Source organism: Eurosta solidaginis, chromosome 5 (genome assembly GCF_040869045.1).
Source record: "Eurosta solidaginis isolate ZX-2024a chromosome 5, ASM4086904v1, whole genome shotgun sequence".
Classification (NCBI taxonomy): Eukaryota; Metazoa; Arthropoda; class Insecta; order Diptera; family Tephritidae; genus Eurosta; species Eurosta solidaginis.
In genome coordinates, this window is record NC_090323.1 from 108,407,130 (window position 1) to 108,429,389 (window position 22,260).

Sequence of the window (22,260 nt, forward strand, 5' to 3'; positions counted from 1 at the left end):
TCAAAAGCTTTTCATAGCAGAAGGGCACTGAGAATGTTTGCCAAACCACTGCCTAATTTCGAAAAACTATTTTTAAAAAAATGTTTAATGTCATGTTATTGGTCAAATTTGTGTTACTTTGAGAATTAAAAACCCTTCATTTTAAAGATAAGTTTTTAATTCTGTTAACACTTAAGAATTAAAAAACCCTTCATTTTAAAGATAAGTTTTTAATTCTGTTAGCACTTGGTAAATAATAAAATATATCTTAAATTTAGTAGACTTTTGCGAATATAATAATAAGAAAAATATAGTATTTATTTTACTATCTCTTTTTAGCGATGAGGACTTTACCTGCATTAGCCTCGAGCTACAGGGGCAAACAATCTGGCTGATGTCCGCATATCTCTCAAACGATCGCCCAACTTCTGTGCAGGACCGGCTCTGCAAAGCGGTACGGGAGGCCCACAGTAAAGGGTTCCCGATAATAATCGGGGCCGATGCCAATGCACATCACACTGCTTGGGGCTCTACCGACATTAACAGTAGGGGTGAGTCTCTTTTTGATTCTATTATAAGTAACAATCTAAGTATATGCAACTCTGGAGACAAACCAACTTTCATCACCTCAAACAGGAAGGAGGTTCTAGATGTTACTCTAGTTTCTGGGGCATTCTCTGACCTTGTCAAAAATTGGTGAGTTTCCAACGAAAACTCCTACTCTGATCATATGTATATCATTTTCACTCTGCTCTTGCGTACACCGCCTAGGGTGGCTTACAGGAATAGGAGACGTACGGACTGGAACCTTTATAAAAAGTCCTATCCTCTACTCTCCTAAAGAACACTTCTCCCGGTAGGCCGAGCCTACCGCTAACAACTGATGAAGCGCCTCCTTTAGACACAACATTTGCTTCTCTCGGTGAGCTAGACTCATCGTCAAAAATAGAAGAAGCAGTAGATCTTATCACCAAATCTTGTAACGCTGATTTCACAGTAGCCTGCCCGGAGATTAAGGTGAGGGGTAAAAAGAAACCCTATTGGTGGAACCAAGAAATCTCCGAGCAGAGGAAAAACAGCAGAAAACTCTTTAACGAGGCTAAGCGCACGGGAATCTGGCCCCATTATAGGGACGCCTTAAAATATTTTAAGAAGTTAATCCAGAAGGCCAAAAGGGACTCCTGGAAGAACTTCACCAATGACATCGAAGAAGTCTCAGAGGCCAATCGCCTACGAAAGATCCTCTCCAAAAACCCCATATCTCCAAGCTGCATTCGCACAACGAGCGGAGAATGGGCCACTTCTAGTACGGAAATTCTCGAAACCCTGATCAGCACTCACTTTCCAGGCTGCAGATCTCAACCATACATCTTAAACACGCAATCTAACCCAGGGCCATTTCAACCCCTGGACCACACTGTAAGCGAAAAAGGAGTTATCTGGGCAATCAAGTCCTTTAAACCCTTCAAATCTCCGGGAACGGATGGAATATTTCCCGCTGAATTCCAAGCTGCAAGCGATCTTATAAGCCCGCTGTTAGCTAAAATCTACAAGGCTTGCCTCAACCTGGTCTATATCCCCACGGAATGGACCAAGGCAAAGGTAGTCTTCATACCCAAAGGAAGCAGGATATCGGGGAACAGTCCAAAGGATTTCAGACCAATAAGTCTGACCTCCTTCCTCCTAAAAGTTCTAGAACAATTTCTGGATGCCTACATTAGACGATCGGCAAATAAGGCACTAATCTCCAACAACCAACACGCCTACTCTAAGGGCAAATCTGTAGAGACAGCTCTACATGCTATCACTACTAAGATAGAGAAGGGTCTTGCCTTTAAAGAATTTACGCTGGGTATCTTTCTCGACATAGAAGGAGCCTTCAACAACGTTCTCCCAGCAGCGGTCACAAAATATCTACGTTCACTAGGGGTGGAAGAGCCTCTTGTGAAATTCGTCGAGCTCCTTCCAAACAAGAGAATCATTATCTCTGAGCTGGGCAGCTCATCGTTAATAAGGTATACCAACAGAGGAACCCCCCAGGGGGCGTTCTTTCTCCTCTACTATGGAACCTGACGGTGAACGCTCTGTTATCTATACTACAGCCCACCGGATGCCAAGTCATTGCATATGCCGACGACATCGCTTTGACAGTTACCGGCAAACACTTTCCGGTGCTTGGCGAACTCTTGCAAAATGCTCTTAATCTAACAAACACTTGGTCTGTGGAATGCGGACTCAGCATCAGCAGTGAAAAAACTGAGATGGTGCTTTTTACCCGCAAACGCAGTATACCGGAATTTACCCTCAGGTCCCTAAACGGGAAGGAAATCAAACTCTCTACCGAGGTTAAATATCTCGGAGTTATTCTAGACAGGAAGCTTGACTGGAAGCGAAATGTGGAGGAACGATCCAAAAAAGCCACAATGGCTCTCTACGCTTGTAAGTCGGCAATCGGAAAAAGGTGGGGTCTCCAGCCACGCATAGTCCATTGGATCTATAGGACAGTGGTGAGACGCATACTCTTCTACGCCGTCACCGTATGGTGGACGGCACTCGATATCGAATCTAACAGGAGTAAAGTAACGAGAGTGCAGAGGATGGCGGCAATGCTCACCAGCGGTCCCCTTCCCTCCACTCCCACCAAAGCTCTTGAAACCATATTATTCCTTCTCCCAACTGATCTATATGGTAGATACTGTGCCTCCTGCAACGCGGCAAGGCTCAACGCTATCGAACCATGGAGGGACTGTAGGTTTGGTCACACCCGGATCCTGAAGCAAGTCCCCGAAACCTTCTTGAAATTGGACCATACAACATCGCCCCCTTGCTGGGACAACAAATTTTCCACAAGAATCCCAGAGAGGAACGAGTGGGCAAACGGCGTGGAGCCGGGATCACACGAAATCTCGGTTTTTACAGATGGCTCTAAACTAAACAACAGAGTCGGCAGCGGGATATTCTCGGAGAAGCTCAATCTAAGCGAGAGCTTTCGCCTACCTGATCACTGCAGTGTTTTTCAGGCTGAACTTATAGCTATCTGGGAAGCAGCCCTCTATCTTACTAACCTGTAGGTGACCAATTCTATTTCAATTTTCTCTGACAGCCAAGTTGCCATAAAATCCCTGCAATGCAGTAACACCTCGTCACTAGTGGCATTGAAGTGCAGAGAAAACCTCAACAAACTAGCTGAAAATTGCAACCTAAGCATAATATGGGTTCCTGGCCACTCTGACATCTCAGGAAACTGCGCCGCGGATGGGCTAGCTAGGGAAGGCACCAACTTGCAAACAACAACCTCCGCTGGTTGGGCCAGCCCTCCTCTAAACACTTGCAAATACCACCTGCGATCTCTTTTCACGGATCAGGCAAACGCCAGATGGGCGAGGGAACCTAGATGTAGTATATCCAAGCAAATCTGGCCTAAGCTGGCTAATCTGGCCTCACTGTCTCATGGGAACTCACGGTGCCTATATGGGCCTGCAGACAAATGACTTCTGCCGCAGATGTAGGGACAAGGAGGAGATATAAAGCGTCTGTCTGCCACTGTCCCGCACTGTCAAAAACCAGGTACCAGTGCCTCCACAGACACTCTTTTGGGTGCCTTGCGGAGCTTGAATCTATAAACCCAAAAGACATCTTGCGCTTCATTAGGCAAACGCGCTGGTTTAGCCTCACTGGGGTCTAAACTTTCTTCTTCTTCGAAAGTAGGGTAATAGGAAATAGGGGCTCCCCGCGTGGTAGCACAACGGTCCACAACGGCCTACGTGAGTATCCGCTCGGACAGCGGAGGCAGCCACTCTAATCTAACCTAACCTATGCGAATATTTGATTAAGATGATTGGTACTGTACCATGTGGTCATGTGGACCTTAGTCCTGTGTAAAAGTATTAGAAGTTAGGCTGTTATTACTTATGGTTTCATGGTACTAAAAATTGCATGCCTTTCTGCGCGATTGCTATTTTTTAGAGATTTTTGACGATGGAAATTTACCGTAGCGAAAGTTGGAATTTGAGTGTTGAACTATGATTAAAAAAAGTGAAATGTGCCGAATACGAGCTTTTCAAGACATTCAACTCTTAAGGGCCCATTAGTCTTACATAACATAGACTTGAATTGACTTGGTTTAAACTTACCAACTTACCCTTGATTATACTTTCTTAGCGGCTAGAACTCGGCAATACACTTATTTCCTTCAGAAATTAAAAAACTTTAGAAAATGTATTTGTTCGCAAATAATAAATAGTGCAAAGAAATGTAAAAATGAAGTAAAAAAGGATAAAAAAAAGCGCAAAACGTCAGCGCTACTTAGAACTTACATAGAAAATCACAGACTTCTAAGTCAAGTTAAGTATTTCTAAGTTTTGAGTAATCAGCAACATCCAATGTTAATTTAACAGAACTGTGACATTTCCCAAGTCAAGTCGAGTCTATGCTATGTAAGACTAATGGGCTCTTTAGTAATAAAAATTAGTAACTAGAACTAAATTTGTGGGTTTCATTTATTTTTCCAATAACAGCAGTAATTGGTTTCTTGGTTAGGTGATTTATTCCAATTTAGTAGCTTTTTGTAGGGAACAAAAAATATACATACATGCTTGGCATTTTTATATATATAAAAGAAAGTAGCTTCTAACTAATAAAAAAACAATAAACACATTAAAGAGGCAATAAGTCGTTCAAATGTAAGGAGAACTATTGTACATTCGAAACACAATAACGTTCAGCGAACTGTTAAGAATTTGAATATTAGTATTCATATGGGCGAATTACGTTCACCTCTGACTGAATACCAACGAGAAATGAATAGGAATAGAATGCGCCGAGTTCGTGCACAACATTCACATCCACGGAGAATTCGACAGAGCCAGCATCGGCGATTGGGTCGAAGCCTTGTCTCAGTACACTTGGAGGAATCGACTACAGTGCCAATAGAACAGAAGCAATTGCAGATATTACGGTCGTTTTCCCGTATTGTAAAGCGTTGAAATACTGTGGTGAATTCTCTGGGTTATGTTGCGCGAATGGCAAAGTTAAATTGCTACGGGTGGTACCACCATCAGCACCATTGAGCATATTAGTGTCTGAGACGGAAAGTGATTCAAAAGTATAATAGCTATTTTCAAATTACGTCATTTGTTAACACTCATGTAGTGTAAGATAATTTCATACCTATATTCAAGGTAACCACAATGTTTATATTTTATTCAAATTCATATTTTTTAAACTGTATCACTGCAGATACAAAAACAAATATACCACCTACTTGGAGCATTGCTACCACCCTCCAACGCAGACTATCAATTACTGCAAATATATTTCATGGGCAACTCGGATTATGAAGTTGATCGTCGTTGTGCTCACATTCCAGCTGTGAAGGGAGCCATTGTCAGAGATTTGCAAAATTTTCTACACGCGAACAATGAGTTAATTAGAGTGTTCTAAACAGAATTAGAAAGAATGCCATCTAATAGGCATGGTATTACCATCGAGGGTGACAAAACGCCTGTGGGTCAGCTCCAAAGAAGGTCTAAAACCCCAACAATCAAAGAAGTGACAGTAGTTATTGTAGGCGAAAATATGCCATCTAAGGACATTGTACTATATCGTAGTAACGATGAGCTGAAACGTGTACCCGAAACGCAAAGATATTATGACGCTCTGAAATATCCGTTAATATTTTGGCATATCAATTTAAATATGGTTAATCCAGTAACAGGTAACTTAAAGTGTTTTAAGAAACAATGTGTTTATATAATAATTAAAACAAGTAAGGACGGGACTGTCTTCGGCTGTGTCGAAGACTTCATACCTTTCATGAATGGGGCTGAACAATAATCTTATCCTGTTCGTAATCTCCAAATAATGGGATGTAAGCGATTGGTGAAATTTTAAGCTTCTAGCTGTTACAATGGGGCAGAAATTGCGCAAAGTTTCTTATCTGAACAATCGGTTGTATGAGATATATACTATATATATCACCGATCTCTATGATTTTTTCAGACAACAATATATGCTATACACGTAAGCATTTGGTGAAATTTGAAGCTTATAGCTGTTAAAATGGTGCTGAAATTGCAAATAAAAATATATATATAGTATATATATACTATATATACCACGGATCTCTATGATTTTTTCACACAGCAATATATACTATATACGTAAGCAATCGGTGAAATTTGAAGCTTATAGCTATTAAAAGAGAAGAGTAAGAGAGACTTCGGTGCGGTCGGACGTGTTTTGCCGCTGCTTAAAGATTTTTCTTGTGTTTATTGTTAAAATCTGTGATTTTGTGTTATTGGTGTTCCTATGATGCAAAAGCAATTTTACCGAGATAGTGACTCTTAATTATACATAATTTTTATTATAAATATTGCTTAATATAATCAGGCATCTTAATTTTTTATATCTTTATTGTCATGTCTTGTGCTTGTGGACAAAGGGTTGATCGGACACATCCGAAGATTCAGTGTATGAAGTGCAAAGAGATTTTTCATTTAAGCTGTGTTGGTATGGTGCAGACTGATTTGGATTTTCTAACCTCGTCTGATAAACCATTCTTTTGTAAAGTTTGTTCTCTCTGTTTGTTCTTATTTAAGAGCTGATAATGCTTCTATGCTATCGTTATCAAAAATTACCGAGATGACAAACAACTTTTTGTGCAAAAGACGGAAGAACTTTGTGCCGAAATTCGATCATTGCGGGCCGAAATAGGTGATAAAAATGCGGATATATCGAAACTAACTCTCGAGCTAAAAAACCTTCAAAGCATTGTTGGTAGCTTAGCTAAAGAAAAAAAGAGTAAAGATGGTGCAATGGGCAAAAGCAAAATTGTTGTATCTACTGCAAATCAGCCTGAGCAAAGCTCTCCTTCAATATCATCCGTCATATGCACGGCATCTAATGAAATTAATAATAAATCTGTCGCTGTAACTACTGCTAATCAGTCTCGGCAATGCTCTTCTCTTGTATCATCAGCTAATAATAATAATACCAAAAATTGTTGAATATAAAGATGTTGCATGCGCGAACTTCAGTGAAAAGCAGCGGAGTGTAACAAAATTCTAGTAGGTCACTTTCACCACACCAAAAACTTTAACACAATTTTTAACATAATTTAAGCACAGAAATACACTGATTGGGGTTTTAGTGAGTAAAAGTTAAAATTCTGAACACATTAGCTGAATAAAAAGTGTACAAATAATTATTAAATAACAAATACAGACAGTGGTAGTTTAACAAATTCTGCTGTGGTAAGTGGTGAATTTGACCTACTAGAATTTTGTGAAGCTTGCCTCACACGATTTTTCGTCTATGCAATGTCTGTATATTATACCGTTTCTGATAATACTATACCAGTCTCTCGTGCTGCGGCGTGCTCAGCTATGTTATATTCTCCTGTTGTCACAAATGCATTAAATGCGAAAGCTACGTCGAACGCTGCTGCTGCTGTTACTTTGCATGCTTTTCGCTACCAGATACTCTACCACATGCTAAACCTGTTTTTAATTCTGCTGTTACTCTCTCTACTACATTAACTGAGAATCAAAATTATTTAGCTAAAACATTTGCTGTACCTATGCAAGCATCCCAGCAGTCTACTACTACTAAGCTTATTAGTGATACTACTCCATCTTCATTCGCTAATGGTCCTAGTACTGCCCATATGACTCTAAATTCAAATTTGTCTTCCAATGGATTGGACCGCTCACTTGATTTGTCGTCTACTAGTCGTACTCTTCCAAATGATCCAACACATACTGTGTCTATGTTTCCGAATGGAAAACTAATAATAAATCTAACCGAAAGCCTTGTAAACAGCCTTTACTTTTTGGATCCAGCCACAGTCAGGAACTTGGTGTCCTACGATCGATGAAGTGGCTCCACATATCCTCGTTCTTACCTAGCGTAACTTCCGAGAATATTATATCTTATGTTTCTAAACATGCCTCAATTGAAGAGCGGGTTCTGGCGTGCATTAAGCTTGTGAAGAAGGATGTTATTGAAGGTGATCTAAGGAGTCAACTTTAAATTGGGTGTTGAAGATTGGTGCTATGAGAAAGTGTTAAATGCCGATATTTGGCCTGCGAATGTTAAACATCATCCCTTCCAGTTTTTTCGAAAGGAGGTGGTGTCACCACTCAAACCATAAAGGACCAGTGTCCGGTCATAATGCATAATAAGCCCTTGAAAATATATTTTCATAACGTGTCTGGTTTAAGAACAAAAAGCTAAAGTACTCTTCGATTTGAGCTCTCACTCGGACTATGATACTGTCGGACTTTTTGAGAGCTGGCTCAATGAAAATTTTTTTAGCAACGAATTCTTCGATCCTAAGCTCTATAATGTTTTTAGGAAGGACAGAGACTTCGCGAAAACCAAGACTTCAAGAGGTGGAGGTGTACTCATTGCAGTTCCACGAAGTATCGCTGTTCATTGGATCCCTTGGCAAATGGGGACTCGCTCTTAGATCAACTTTGTGTATCAATTTGCGGCAGCTCTTAACTTCTAATCTGTGCATCGTATATTCCGCCGTCTAGTGCTGATGGACTTTATAAAGCACATATTGATAATATTTTTGCTTTATTTACTAAGCATTCTAACAGTAATTACTGTATTCTTGGTGATTTTAACCTGTGCGATATAACCTGGAATAGACTAGATGATAGTTTTTCTTTGTTTCCTAATAATGTTACTAGTTTCGCTGAGTCTTATGTAATTGATAATTTGTTAAGTCTTAATCTTGTCCAGGTTAATAGTTTCATTAACAGACTCTTAAAAATTTTGGATCTTATATTTATTAGCGATAATATGAATGTTTCATTAAATGAGTGCCTGGACCCTTTGTCGGCTGCAAATCAACATCATGTTCCACTAATGTTAAACTTGGAATTTTATAATTTTAACTCTATTTGTGAAGATAATCATCCTACTAGTTTTTGTTTTAAAAATTGAAAATATTTTCGGCTGTCACCAGTCACCTGGACTCTGTTAAGTTACAAGAGGATCTTAATAACGTTGTAGCCTGGTGTAATAGTAACCGATTACATTTGAACATAAAAAAATGTTTTCATATTTCGTTCTCAAAGTCTCGTTCTCCCATTCCCACCTCATATTGTATCGAGGACTCTCAACTTTTGCTCCCTTAGAGAAATTTCGGATCTCGGTGTTGTCTTTGACTCCAACTTCTTATTTCTTGGTCATATAAATTATATAATTGCTAAATCCTACTCAATGCTCGCATTTATTCGCCGGTTTGGCTCAGATTTTAAGGACCCTTATACAATGAAATTATTGTATACGAGTTTAGTACGTTCAAAGTTAGAATATGCTGTCTTTATCTGGAGACCTTATTATGATTGTCATATCAATAGGATTGAACGGATTCAAAAATCTTTTATTCCATTCCCTCTTCGGTCGATTGGGTTCATGGATCCGTTACCTTCGTACACTGCTAGATGCCAGCTAATTAATTTAAAATTGTTATACTCCAGAAGAATTATTCTGTCACTTTCTTTTGTTTATGACATAGATCGTGGAACTATTGAATCCTCTGCCTTGCTAGAATGCATTTCATTTCATATCCCAGCCCGAAGCTTTTTTATTGATCGAGTAGAACAATGTATGCTTTTAATTCTCCTATTCTAAGAGCATTAAGAGAATTTAATTTGTACTCAAGTGTACATGATGTTGATTTCTCTCTACCAAAAACTAAATTCAAATTGTTATTAAATAGGATCGTTAATTAATTTGTAATTTAATGTTTTTATTCTACTTAGTCTGTATGAAAATGTATATTTTCTAGATGTCTTAAATAAATAAATAATTAAATAAAATGGGGTAGAAATTGCGAAAAGTTTCTTATCTGAACAATCGGTTGTATGAGATATATACTATATATACCACCGATCTCTATGATTTTTTCAGACAACAATATACGCTATATACGTAAATATTTGGTGAAATTTGAAGCTTCTAGCTGTTAAAATGGGGCTGAAATTGCGAAAAAAAATATATATACTATATATACCACCGATCTGTATGGTTTTTTCAGACAACAATATATGCTATATACGTAAGCATTCGTTGAAATTTGAAGATTCTAGCTCTTAAAATAGGGCAGTAATTACGAAAAGTTTCTTATCTGAACACTCGGTTTTGGGGATATATACTATATATACGACCGATCTCATAAATTTTTTCAGACAACAATATGTGCTATATACGAAAGTATATGGTGAAGTTTGAAGCTTCAATCTGATAAATTGAGGAAGATATGACAAAAATCTTCTTTTTCTGAAAAATCGGTTGTATGGACGATATATGCTATAGTGGTCCGATCCGACCGGTTTCGACAAATGTCTACTCGGACACCCAAATACACCCGCTCACCAAATTTTATCAAGATATCTCAAAAATTGAGGGACTAGTTTGCATACAAACAGACAGACGGGCTTGGCTAAATCAACTCAGCTCTTCAATATGATTATTTCGGTATACTTAATGGTGGGTCTATCTATTTTCCTTTAAGGACTTACAATTTTGGGATTCGTGACGAAATTAATATACCACTTTATTTTCATGAAAGGTATTGTAACGAATTTACTGCAATTCCCCTTATTTGCAATATTCTTCTAACGTTCGAAGCACTAAACTGTTGAATAAATAACACCACTATTCAATAATGCAAAATGGTCTTTATTAGACTACTTTTTCAAAATAACACTTCTATTGCTCGACAGATAGTGTGCTTAATCAAAACTGATTCTCGCGCCTCTACTGTTGTCGCCTTTTATACTGTCTCGTTTCCTCGTTGCATACGTCTAGGCTTTTCCATTCTAGAACTTACTAGTTAGTTATCAGCTACAAAATCACCAGCCACAACTACGTTTATAGCTTCTCATATGAGCGTGAGTAATACTTGCACAATTTATTGCCCTCTCTTGTGAGCACCTCAGATAAGATATATGCATGTGTTTGTGCGTTGTTTCTCCGCTTGAATTATTGATGTGCATCAAGTCACTGCTTAGCATCGGCTTAGAGATGATAATATCCCTTAGTGCTGCTAATATTCATACACTGCCCTCCACCTAAGTCTGATCGTCCCGATGAGACAAATCTCTCGATCTAAACGCTGCCAGCCTTTATATATGAACCACTTTCATTTTGGTTCGTGGTTTGCCAATGGTTTGTATGCGGTACTCTACATCGTTGATCCGTTTTACAACTTTGTATGGGCCTTCCCAATTACACTGCGATTTCGGGGACAAACCTTTGGACCATTATGCAACTCGCTGAGCACGTCAGGAATCCTCTTTCTGGGAACAGCTATCAGTTTCTTGCATTGACTATCCTCGCTCTCTCATACTCGATGCAAGCAACCGGATATCAACTCTAAACTTTTCCACTGTGCCCAATATGACTTCGCAATGGGACTCTCTGCTGACATCTGTGACAGTTGTGATAAAACGGCTCCTATAGCATATCCGCTCGCATCTGTATCTAGAAAAAACGTTGCTCCTGCAATCGGATGTGCCAACATTGGGGTAGTGCACAAACGCTCTTTCAATGTTTGGAAAGCTACTTCCTGCTCCTTCTTCCATTCAAAAGCTTTATTGTTTCTTGTTAGCTCGTGGAGACTATGGGATAAGCTGGAAAAATTTGGTACAAATCGGCGGTAATATGTGCACAGCCCAAGGAAACTTCTCAATTCATGCAGATTCTGTGGTCTTGGCAAATCCTGCTTCTATCTTTTCATTCGCGGTGCAGATGTCCTCCGTCGTTACTTTATGACCCAAGTAACTAACTTTCTTCTTGAACAGAGAACACTTTTTGTGACTAAGTTTCAGACCAGCACCAGCTATTCTTTGGAAAACCTCCACCAAGTTCTTCAGATGTTCTTCGAAGTTCTTTCCCAATACGATGATGTCGTCTAGGTATACTTAGCATGTTTTCCAATGTAGTCATTTCAGTACCTGATCCATGAGTCTTCCAAAAGTAGTTGGTGCATTACATAGTCCAAAAGGCATCACTGTAAATTACCAAAGACCATCACCGACACTGAAGGCTGTTTTCTCTTTGTCTTCCTCCTTCACTTCCACTTGCCAGTAGCCGCTTTTCAAGTCCAGTGTGGAAAACCATTTCCTACCAGAGAGCGAGTCCAGAGTGTCGTCAATTCTTGGCAATGGGTAGCTATCCTTTTTCGTAACGTCATTCAACTTCCGGTAGTCCACGCAAAACCTCATTTTTCCATCCTTCTTCTTTACAAGTACTACCGGTGAGCTCCATGGACTAGCTGATGGTTCGATGACGCCGCTGTCGCTCATTTCTTGTATGATTTGACTCACAACTTCCCGCTTCGCCCGTGGAACACTACGTGGAGCTTGACGGATCGGCCTCGCATCTCCAGTGTTAATTTGATGTTTCACAACGTTGGTGCGGCCTGGTTTGAACCATCCTGGTCAAATATGTCGCGTACTTTAGGAGCAGTTGTTTTGCCTTACTCTGATAGGCTTCCTCTAGCCCCTGCGTTCATGCCGTGATGTCATTTGAAAGATCAGTATTACTAGATGAAACGTGTTCCGGGAGCTGTTCACAGTTAATAACTACTTTAGCCTCTTGGCATCTTCCCAAAATAGCTCCTTTGGTCAGTTTGAGTGGTGACTTGAACTCATTCAGTACTCTTACCGGAATACGTCCATCTTGTTTTGTCATAGCCAGGGTTTTTCCTTCAAGTGTATTCAGTGCTAATGTGTTTGCTGCTTCGGATTTTGGTGGTATTTGCTGACTTTCTTCCACCAGCACTCGTTTACTGCTGTAGCCTCTCTCGTAGCCGAAATTAAGTGGTACATCCATGTTCTTATATCGCATCGTCTTGCTTTGCTTGTCGATCTTGATGCCCTGGTCGATTAAAAAGTCCACTCCAGTTATGATTTCATCAACAATCTCTGCCACTATAAAATTGTGTACTACCGTGACGTTCCCAATTGCGATTTCACATGCTACTTCTCCTAGAACCGTGCTGCCTTCTCCAGTGGCTGTACGCAATTTTGCTCCATGCAATGGTCTTATCTTCTTCTTGACTAAATCCTCTCGAATTATGGAATGAGCTGCACCCGTATCTACAGTCAGTAAACGTTCCTTTCCATCCACATGTCCTCCGACAGTAAGATTGTTTGACCTTCTTAAAATTTGTGAGATAGAGATTATGGGGCATTCAATTGAGGGAGCCCGCTGTGGCCCATGCGGCTGACTCGATTTAATTTAACGATTGATTGGTCTCGGAGATCTGCTCATCTCCTTCAGCTCTGCGTTTACGACCACCCAAATTGTTGGAACTGTTCGGGTTGGTGTTGCAATAACGCGCAATGTGCCCTGGCTTTCCACACTTAAAGCATTTGACTGCATCATTATTTTTCTGCTGCGTACCCTTTTATGCTTCCAAAATTGTGTCTACCCAGTCTGTCCTTTCCACTTCCACACGATGAGCTTTGTATGCGGGTTTACTCAAAAGCAACGCTGTTTCTTGAGTCAGTGCATGGGATACCGTTTCTGCGAATGTGGGTTTTTGGTTTGCATATGTCGCTCGCTTCGTTTCTACGTCCCGTATGCCATTTATAAAACTCTGGATTTTTACCCAACCTTTCAACATCCAAAGCAAACTCTTGCAAAGTCTCATTAGCTTTTTGGTAACGGGTTTGCAATTCTATTTGATACATCTGTTTCCTGTGTTCGCTTCCGTACCGTCGTTCTACAGCAGCCATCAATGCGCCATAACTGTTCCGTTCGTACTTTGGAGTAGAATGTAATATTTCGGCAGATGGTCCTTTCAATGCTACGAAGAGTGCAGCTACTTTATCTTCAGCATTCCAGTTGTTCACTGCTGCGGTCTTCTCAAACTGTAGCTTAAATACCTGGAAAGGAACAGAACCGTCAAAGGATGGTGTTTTTACCTTTGGATTACTTGTTAAAACTGCTGGGCGATTTAGTTGCAACTGTTCGATACGTCCTCTCAAAGCATCCACCACGGCCTCGATTTTCTCACCAAACTGTATAATTTTTGTATCTTGCGCCTCCAACTTCGAGGAAATACGTGCTTCTTGCTCTTCCCGTTGAGCAGAGATCTGCGCTGATATCCGTGCTGAAATTTGCGCCGAAATTTCGGATATTCGTGCCTCTTGTGATTCAATCTTCGCAGTTATACGGTTATCCTGCGATTCTAGCTGAGTTTCCATCTTGGATGTAATCTGTGTGGACATTTCTGACATACGTGTCTTCTGTTCTTCCAGTTGAGATGACATTTGCGACGACATTGATGTTACTGTCGATGTTTGTGCAGATATTGCAGCAAAAATATGTTCAAGTCTGTGCTCTTACTGTCTGCGATGTTTCGTTTTTCTCTTCAATTTTTGTTGTTGTCTCGTCCCCATCAGGATAAAAGACATACTCGTCCACATCAATTCCTTGCGACTCCATTACCTCTCGTAGCCCTGCTTGAAGTTCGATCTTATTGCCGGTTGTATTCAATCCACGGTGCTCCAACTTCTTTTTCAGTTGCTGGATCCTCAATTCACTCAACTTTGCCATGTCCAAGTTGTATTCCCAATCTTCGGAATTTATTCAACAATTCCTCTTCTGACACCAATTTAAACGAATTTACTGTAATTCCCCTTATTTGCAATATTCTTCTAACGTTCGAATCACAAAACTGTTGAATAAATAACACCACTATTCAATAATGCAAAATAGTCTTTATTAGACTACTTTTTCAAAATAACACTTCCATTGCTCGACAGATAGCGTGCTTAATCAAAACTGATTCTCGCGCCTCTACTGTTGTCGCCTTTATACTGTCTCGTTTCCTCGTTGCATACTTCTAGGCTTTTCCATTCTAGAACTTACTAGTTAGTTATCAGCTACAAAATCACCAGCCACAACTACGTTTATAGCTTCCCATATGCGCGTGAGTAATACTTGCACAAATTATTGTCCTCTCTTGTGAGCACCTCAGATAAGATATATGCATGTGTTTTTGCGCTGCCTCTCCGCTGCGTGTACGTACATATGTGTAGACATAATGATTGAATTATTGGTGTGCATCAAGCCACTGCTTAGCATCGGCTTAGAGATGACAGTATCCCTTAGTGCTGATAATATTCGTTACAGTATAAAAATTGATTTGCTTCAAATGATGGTAATAAAAAAGTTAGCGTTATGAATTTTTATTCATAGAGGCTAATGGTACGTGAAGGTGAAACTGATCATATTTTAATATGTTTTCGCCTTTCCCATCAGTTCGCAGTTGACATCAAAATCGAGACAGAACGCTTAACTTACATCCGTCTGCATCAAAGCAAGCTCAGATCCGAAGAATATATTCATCTTCGTGATGCAATACGCCTCTAAGGGTAATGTCTTGCAGAAGACATTACCACTACCGAAACCTTGATTTCTATTCGCTTCCAAAATACATTACGGGTAATGCGAAACGGAATATGTCGTGCCATTGATTTTTACTTGCTTGAAAGATACATTACGGGTAATGCAGAAGAGAATATGTCTCGCTATAGGTATATAAATAGCAAAAAATATCAACTCCCGTTAACTTCTGTGGAAATTCCCATTCGACAAAAATCATGTTTTACATTGCTTAATTTAGAGTTGAAGCCAGTAAGTGAAGTGCTGTGTATAAGTGACGAAGGAAAAAAATTTAACATTGAGTTGTAAAAATTAAAAAATGCTGAGCAAAAGACAATTAAAACGTTTAACTAAACAAAAAAAAAAGGGAAATAGATTTAAAATTCAGTGAAGTGAATAGTGAAAGTGGTAAGCAAATGGAATCAGCTGAAAATAATAGAAAAATTAATTTAGACAACTTTGGACAACTTAGGGACAGTGAATCGGCTGAAAATTATATGGAAATAAATACACATAATCTTGCATTAGAAATAGCACCACTTAGAGAAAAGCTTAAGTACTGGTAAGGTACAGGGTAGTTATATGTACATAAACACGCGTACATTTCTTGCACGATATATATATAACAAATATTTCTAATACTTTAGTAACAGAAGCTGCTCAAAAACTAGGAATATGCGAAAAAGAATGCAAAGACCAGCTGTGCAATTAAATCGTTAAAAAAATTAATAAGATAATTAACATATATTTAGCAAAAATAAGTTTATTTCTTTTTGATATAAATATTCATAAAGAAGACTGAATTCATTATAATTTAAATTTACGTTTTTTTATTTTATTTTTTAATATAAATGCATAATACAATGTACTATTTGAAGTGGCAAATAATTAATGTTTATCAAAAATAAGTTTATTTTCAAAAGTTTTGAATATGCATATACAAGACTGAATTCATTACAATTTTAATTTTAATTTATATTTTATATACATATATACTAGGTACATATAAAACTTAAAGTTTTAAGTTTGATTTTAAATGCTAATAACCATTGAAACATGAAATTAAAAAAGATAGAATGACAACATTTTAAAACACCCTGTTTTTATTGTCCAAATTTAATAGTTTCGCTTCTGCGTAAGGCATTCTTGCCTCGCTTTTTGGGGTTAAGATAACATGGCATTCTTTGTCCGCTTCTGCGTAAAGCATTCTTGTATCGCTTCAAAGGAATCAAAAGAGCAGGGCATTCTTTGTCCACTTCTCGATAAGGCATTCTTGCTTCGCTTCTATGAATTTAATATAGGAATGCATTCTTTATCCGCTTCTCGGTAAGGCTTTCCTCAGTCGTTACTTTTCAATCGTAGTGGTAATTTTTTCTCTATACCTTTTACGATGATCCACGTAGTAAGGCCATACCTCCAATGACAAGCCCATGTTTAAGTTATGCATTATAGAAGGGAAACGGTAAGCATGTTTTACCTCATTCCGTTTTCATTTCTGAGGTAATCATGTTTTTCCTGGGAAGTATTGACGGTAATGCAAACAACGTGGGTGTAAGAACAATATTCCCTGCTACCTACATTGGGAGTCCACGTCATATGCATGAATACGCGCAGGATGCAACGACCTATGTCTGACGATATGGTCGGCCTGATCATTTTATAGCGTTTACGTGCAATTCTGAATGGATTGAGATTAAGAAGGCACTTTTCCCCAATCGAAAGCCAATCGATAGACATTTGTTAGATACGTTCGGTTAGGTTACCTACGTGCCGGCTTATGTGGTATTACCTTCTCTGCTGCTAACGACATGTGGCGTCACCTTTTGCGCCACCATTATCTTGGAGGGCGCCGCATCCATATCGTCGACATGCCTCCGTTTAAACTTATTCGTGTGAAGGTCTCCTCCACCAGAAACTCATATATTAAAAAAAGAACTTTGAACTTTAAAAACACTATTTTTATTTCCAATGAATTTTAGAGAGGACGTCCGCAGAATTAAGTAGCCGGAAATATAATAAATATATCTCTATCTTAATTTCAATTGTCAGACGTGGGCCGCAGTTGTATTTGACATGCGCGTTGCCAACTGCTGGCTTCTGATTCAAGCCTCCAAAGTAATTATTTCGTTAGTAACCTCAAAACTAAGTAACTCGAGTTTCTTATGTTTAATATGTGCAAAAATTCTCTAATTTGTTGTTTTTATATCTTTATCGTAAGTAATTTCAGATCTTATACGCGGAATCGTTTTTGAAAAATTGAATGAAAATTTTTCGTAAACTTTTAAAGTATGTTGTTTTTCTGTATTTATGTCATTTTTCCTAAGTAAATTTTTGTCGTTTGAATGTTTTGTCATTGCCCTTGTCTTTACTGCCAAGATTTGTTTGCTAGTTTCTTTAATTTCGTCGATTGAAATGCCTGATAATGCATCAGCGCCAACGTTTGATTTACCCTTTATATAAACTATAGTAAAGTTATATTCTGCTATTTCTAGCGAAAGTTTTGAAGAGGGGTCTTTCATGTTGAATAGGTATACTAGTGGTATATGGTCTGATTTTACAATGAAATGGGTGCTATAAACGTATGGTCGAAATTGCTTGATTGCAAAGTAAATAGCTAAGAGTTCCAATTCTATAATTGGTTTTTTCTGCTCTGCTTTATTAAATGCTTTAGAAGCGAAACAAATTGGTAAATCACTGCCTCGCTGTTCTTGGCTCAAAATAGCGCCACATCCAGTTGTGGAAGCATCGACGGTAATAGTGAATTGTTTTGTAAAATCTGGATATTGTAGTGAAAGTATTGCTTCTTTCAAAGATAAAAATGCCCTTTCGCACTCAGCATCCCAAACGAATTCAAATCTTTTTCTGCTTAATCAATTTAGAGGCGCTGCCAGAGACGCAAAATTTGGTATAAACCTTCTGTAATAGTTTGCAAACGCGACGGATCGTCGTACCGCGTCTTTATCAGTCAGTTTTGCATACTTTTTAATTGCATTTATTTTGGAGTCGTCTGGCAACAAACCTTTGGCTGAACATTTGTGACCTAAAAATGTAACTTCTGGTCGTAAAAAGTTGCATTTATTTGGGTTAAGTTTGAGACTGAAAGACCTACAAGTATTGAAAACTTTTGAAAGATTTTTAATATGGTGTGCTTCACTACAACCGATGACGATAATATCGCCCCCAGCGGGTTAGGGGATCAGAATATACCCGCCGTAGGTATGCCTGTCGTAACAGGCGACTAAAATACCAGATTCAAGGGGCTGTGTAGCGCAACCCTTCAGGTTGCCAGCGCAACATATAGCTTCTCCAAACCCAATTGTCAGCCCCACCTATCCGCGGCGAATCCTGTTTCACTAACAGACGAGGCTCTGGCGACCTCAAGCTCCTCATGGAACTTGGGGGTGGGGAGGGAGGGAATTGGCCTGAAGGTTTGATGTGGCCACATAAATCGTTCCCGAGATGGTCGGGCTAGCACTTTAATGGTGCTGTGGTACCGGAGGGTACCGGATCTGTATCCGGCAAAGGACCATCACATCGATAACACTCCCCAAAGCCTTCGGGGCGCAACCTTATCGCTACAACAACAACGATAATATCATCGACGTATAAAAATGCGACATTGGGTGGTATACCCGAAAGAGCGATTGTCATCATTCGTGAGAATGAATTTGGTGCTACATTTAAGCCGAATGGAAGAACTTTCCATCTAAATGCACCTCGGACAGTGCTGAAAGAAGTAATATCACGTGAGTTAGTATGCAAGGGGATTTGATGAAATCCCGAAAAAAGGTCTAATGCTGAAAAATACTTTGCCCTATCGAGATTATCTAAAATATCGTCAACTCTAGCTAGCGGAAATTTATCAGCAATGAGTTCTTTGTTTACTGCGCGAAAATCTACGCAAATACTGTAAGCTCAGTATCTTTCTTTGGGACTACAATCGAAGGACTATTGTAATTAGAGTAACTAGGTCCAATCAAATCGTTGTCTAACAGTTTATTTACTTGGTGGCTTATTTCTTCACGTTGGGAGTAAGGCAATCGATAGTTTTTTACATATACCGGGTCCTTGTCTGTCAATCTTAATTTTTGCTCGTAGAAGTTGTTTAAAGTCATTTTTGTTGTATCAAGAGCGAAAATGTCGGCATAATCTATGCAAAGGTAAATTAATTTACTTTGAGCATGTTGGAATATTTGATTTTTTAAAGTTGAAGTCAGTTTTTTCGTACTTTTGTCTTCTGTTTCTGTTTTGTTAATTGAATAAACATTGTAATTTGAAAGTTTTTCTGTCCGAATACTGTTTCTTTTTACATACTTTACATCATCCGTGGTGTTTATGACTTTAGATATTGGGTTACTGGAATTGCACCTAGCTATGAAAACACGCTTTTCAATTTCCTGCGAGTCCACGAAAAGTGGCTCGGGTGAATCTCCTAAATCAAAAATTATGACAATTTCACATCTGGGAGGAATGATACAACTGTCGCTTTCTGTTTCGTCCAAAAGGAAATACTGTTGCTTTCATAATTAATAATGCATTTTTTAATTTTCAGAAAATCTTTACCTAATATGGCATCGGATGGAATATTAAAGTCCTCATTTACTATATGCAAAATATGTTTAATGTAAAACTTAGAAAAATTCAAATTTACGGTAATTTTACCTAAAGTAGAAACAGTATTGGAAGTGACCCCGGTAATGTTAATAATGTCATTTATATTTAAAGGAAGATTTCTGTCTATACTTGATGTTTTTAGTAAAGAAATGTCAGCTTGAGTGTCTACTAAGAAAGAACAAAATTTTTGTGACTCGTTAAGTCGAAACTCGATAAAATCAAAATAGTTCAAATTTAAACAATAAATACTCTCTGGGGAAAAAAGATCGCTTACTCGCTCAATTCGTCCTCCCCAAGTGTTCGTTCCTGAGGGGCATTCGCGTTTAAAGGGCGGACATTTGCATTTCTACCTCTACCGTTTGACGATCTTGAATTGTTACTTCTATTTTTACCGTTATTTGAATTTGAACGTTTATCATTATTATTGCTATTTTGGTACCTATTTCCGTTAGAATTTCGATATCTTTGATTATTTTTACCGTGAAGGTTGTTGTATGAAAATTAAATTTTGTTTCTATAACCACTAAAGTTACGATTTGGATAAAACCCACGATAACTAACTACCACGTAAATTTCTAAATGCGATCGAAAAGCTAAAACCTGACGCTCTTTTACTTTATTATTCTGTTCTACAATTAATTTCGCTACTACGTCTTTGGGATCAGTAAACTCTGTTGAAGCCTGAATGTTTTAACTAAATCGGATCTAGCGTTTCAGCGACACACCTTAACCGTTTGTTCAACTGCCATTTCATGAGCTTTTCCTTGAGTGATCCCTTCAATAATAAGAGACCGCTCAAGGGAATCAGCTAATTCTTTAACTTTTTTGGAAAAATCTGTATAATTGTTATTGTTAACGTGCAACACTTCCATTTTCCCTGCTACCACTTTCGAGTTGTCTGGCTTGATCCTATTACGTAGAGCTATTTTAATTTCGCTAACTGCATTTACTTGCGTAGGTATAGCTTCGCGTTCTTTTCCTTCTTTCCTTTGATTTTATAAACGCTATGAATGTACTGGTTAGGCCATCTTCTACTAAATCTTCAATCAAAATAATTTTATCTAAAAACGACTCGAGAGCTAACGGATCCCCATTATAATTTTCCCTGATTATCGAAGCACAAAGGCTTATGAAGGATTTATTTTCTTCTGTTGTAGGCATTTTAGTAAAAACCTTCTTATAATCTGAAATATCTGGGGAGCTAGTTGCAACTATTAGTACTTCTATTGGAGCACACGAAACTTTTATGTTTGGAAGGGAAGTGCTTTTTAAATGGAAACGGGTAATGAAAGTAGAGTTTTTGCGTCTGAGTATTCCTCCTCAGAACCAGAATCAACTAAATCTGTTTTGCAAATTAGCTCTAAAGGCTTTGTAGGAATTGTTGTAATATGAAAGTCTAATTTATCAATGCACTTCACTAAAAGATCTTTACAGTTTGCTAAGTTTGCTTGTATTTTGGCGGACTCGTATATTTCGGCGTTAGTCTTGACGTGTATTAAAATGTGATTGTAAGAAGCTATAAGTAGTTCCTTATATTCGTTAAGCTTTTCTAAGTTTGTTGAAAGCTTGCAATTTTGCAAAACTCTCTTAGTAACTTTTATATATTCCGAATATTTAACTGTACATTCTTCTTCTAGTTCAGTCATACCACGACGAGTCCACAAAAATACAAGAAAATTTCGATTCTGTTAATCCAATATTCACCAAAGTCCAAAAGCACAATAAAAAAATCCAAAAATATACAAAAAATCCTAAATCGTCGAAATTGCCCACTGTATGCATATGTAATCTGCTGAAAATTACCACGCATAGAAATTGGGATATTAGCATGCAAATGGAATTAGGGTTTCATGCAATTTCAAACCAAGTAGGTATTTTTGTATTTATAATGTAATTTAATTAACAATGCAAGTAATTTACAAATGGCAAGAAATCTATTTAAATGACAAACTATTGAATTATGAGGTCATTTTACTATGTGACAAAGTTAATGAAATGGCAAACTATTGATATATGTGGCTATTTTATATAAAAAAATATTCCCAAGGTTTATTAAAGAGAACGGGCGCACCGTTTTAAGTCAAAAAAATCTATTTGGTTGTTCTACAGTATCACCGTTTTAATAAAAAAAAATGTATATTTAGTTGTTATTAAATCCAAAAACAATTTATGCATATACGTAAATGTGTGTATGTAGAAAAAATTAAAAAAAAACTACATTACATATGTATGTATTATACTTAAATGCTG

At 38.2% G+C, this 22,260-nt stretch overlaps 1 protein-coding gene across 6 annotated transcripts in view; it reads right to left on the reverse strand.

Moving 5' to 3' along the window:
• Positions 1–22,260, reverse strand: part of Ltn1 (E3 ubiquitin-protein ligase listerin) — a 1,386,601-nt gene that overhangs the window by 1,111,855 nt on the left and 252,486 nt on the right. The gene's annotated exons all lie outside the window — the stretch shown is intronic.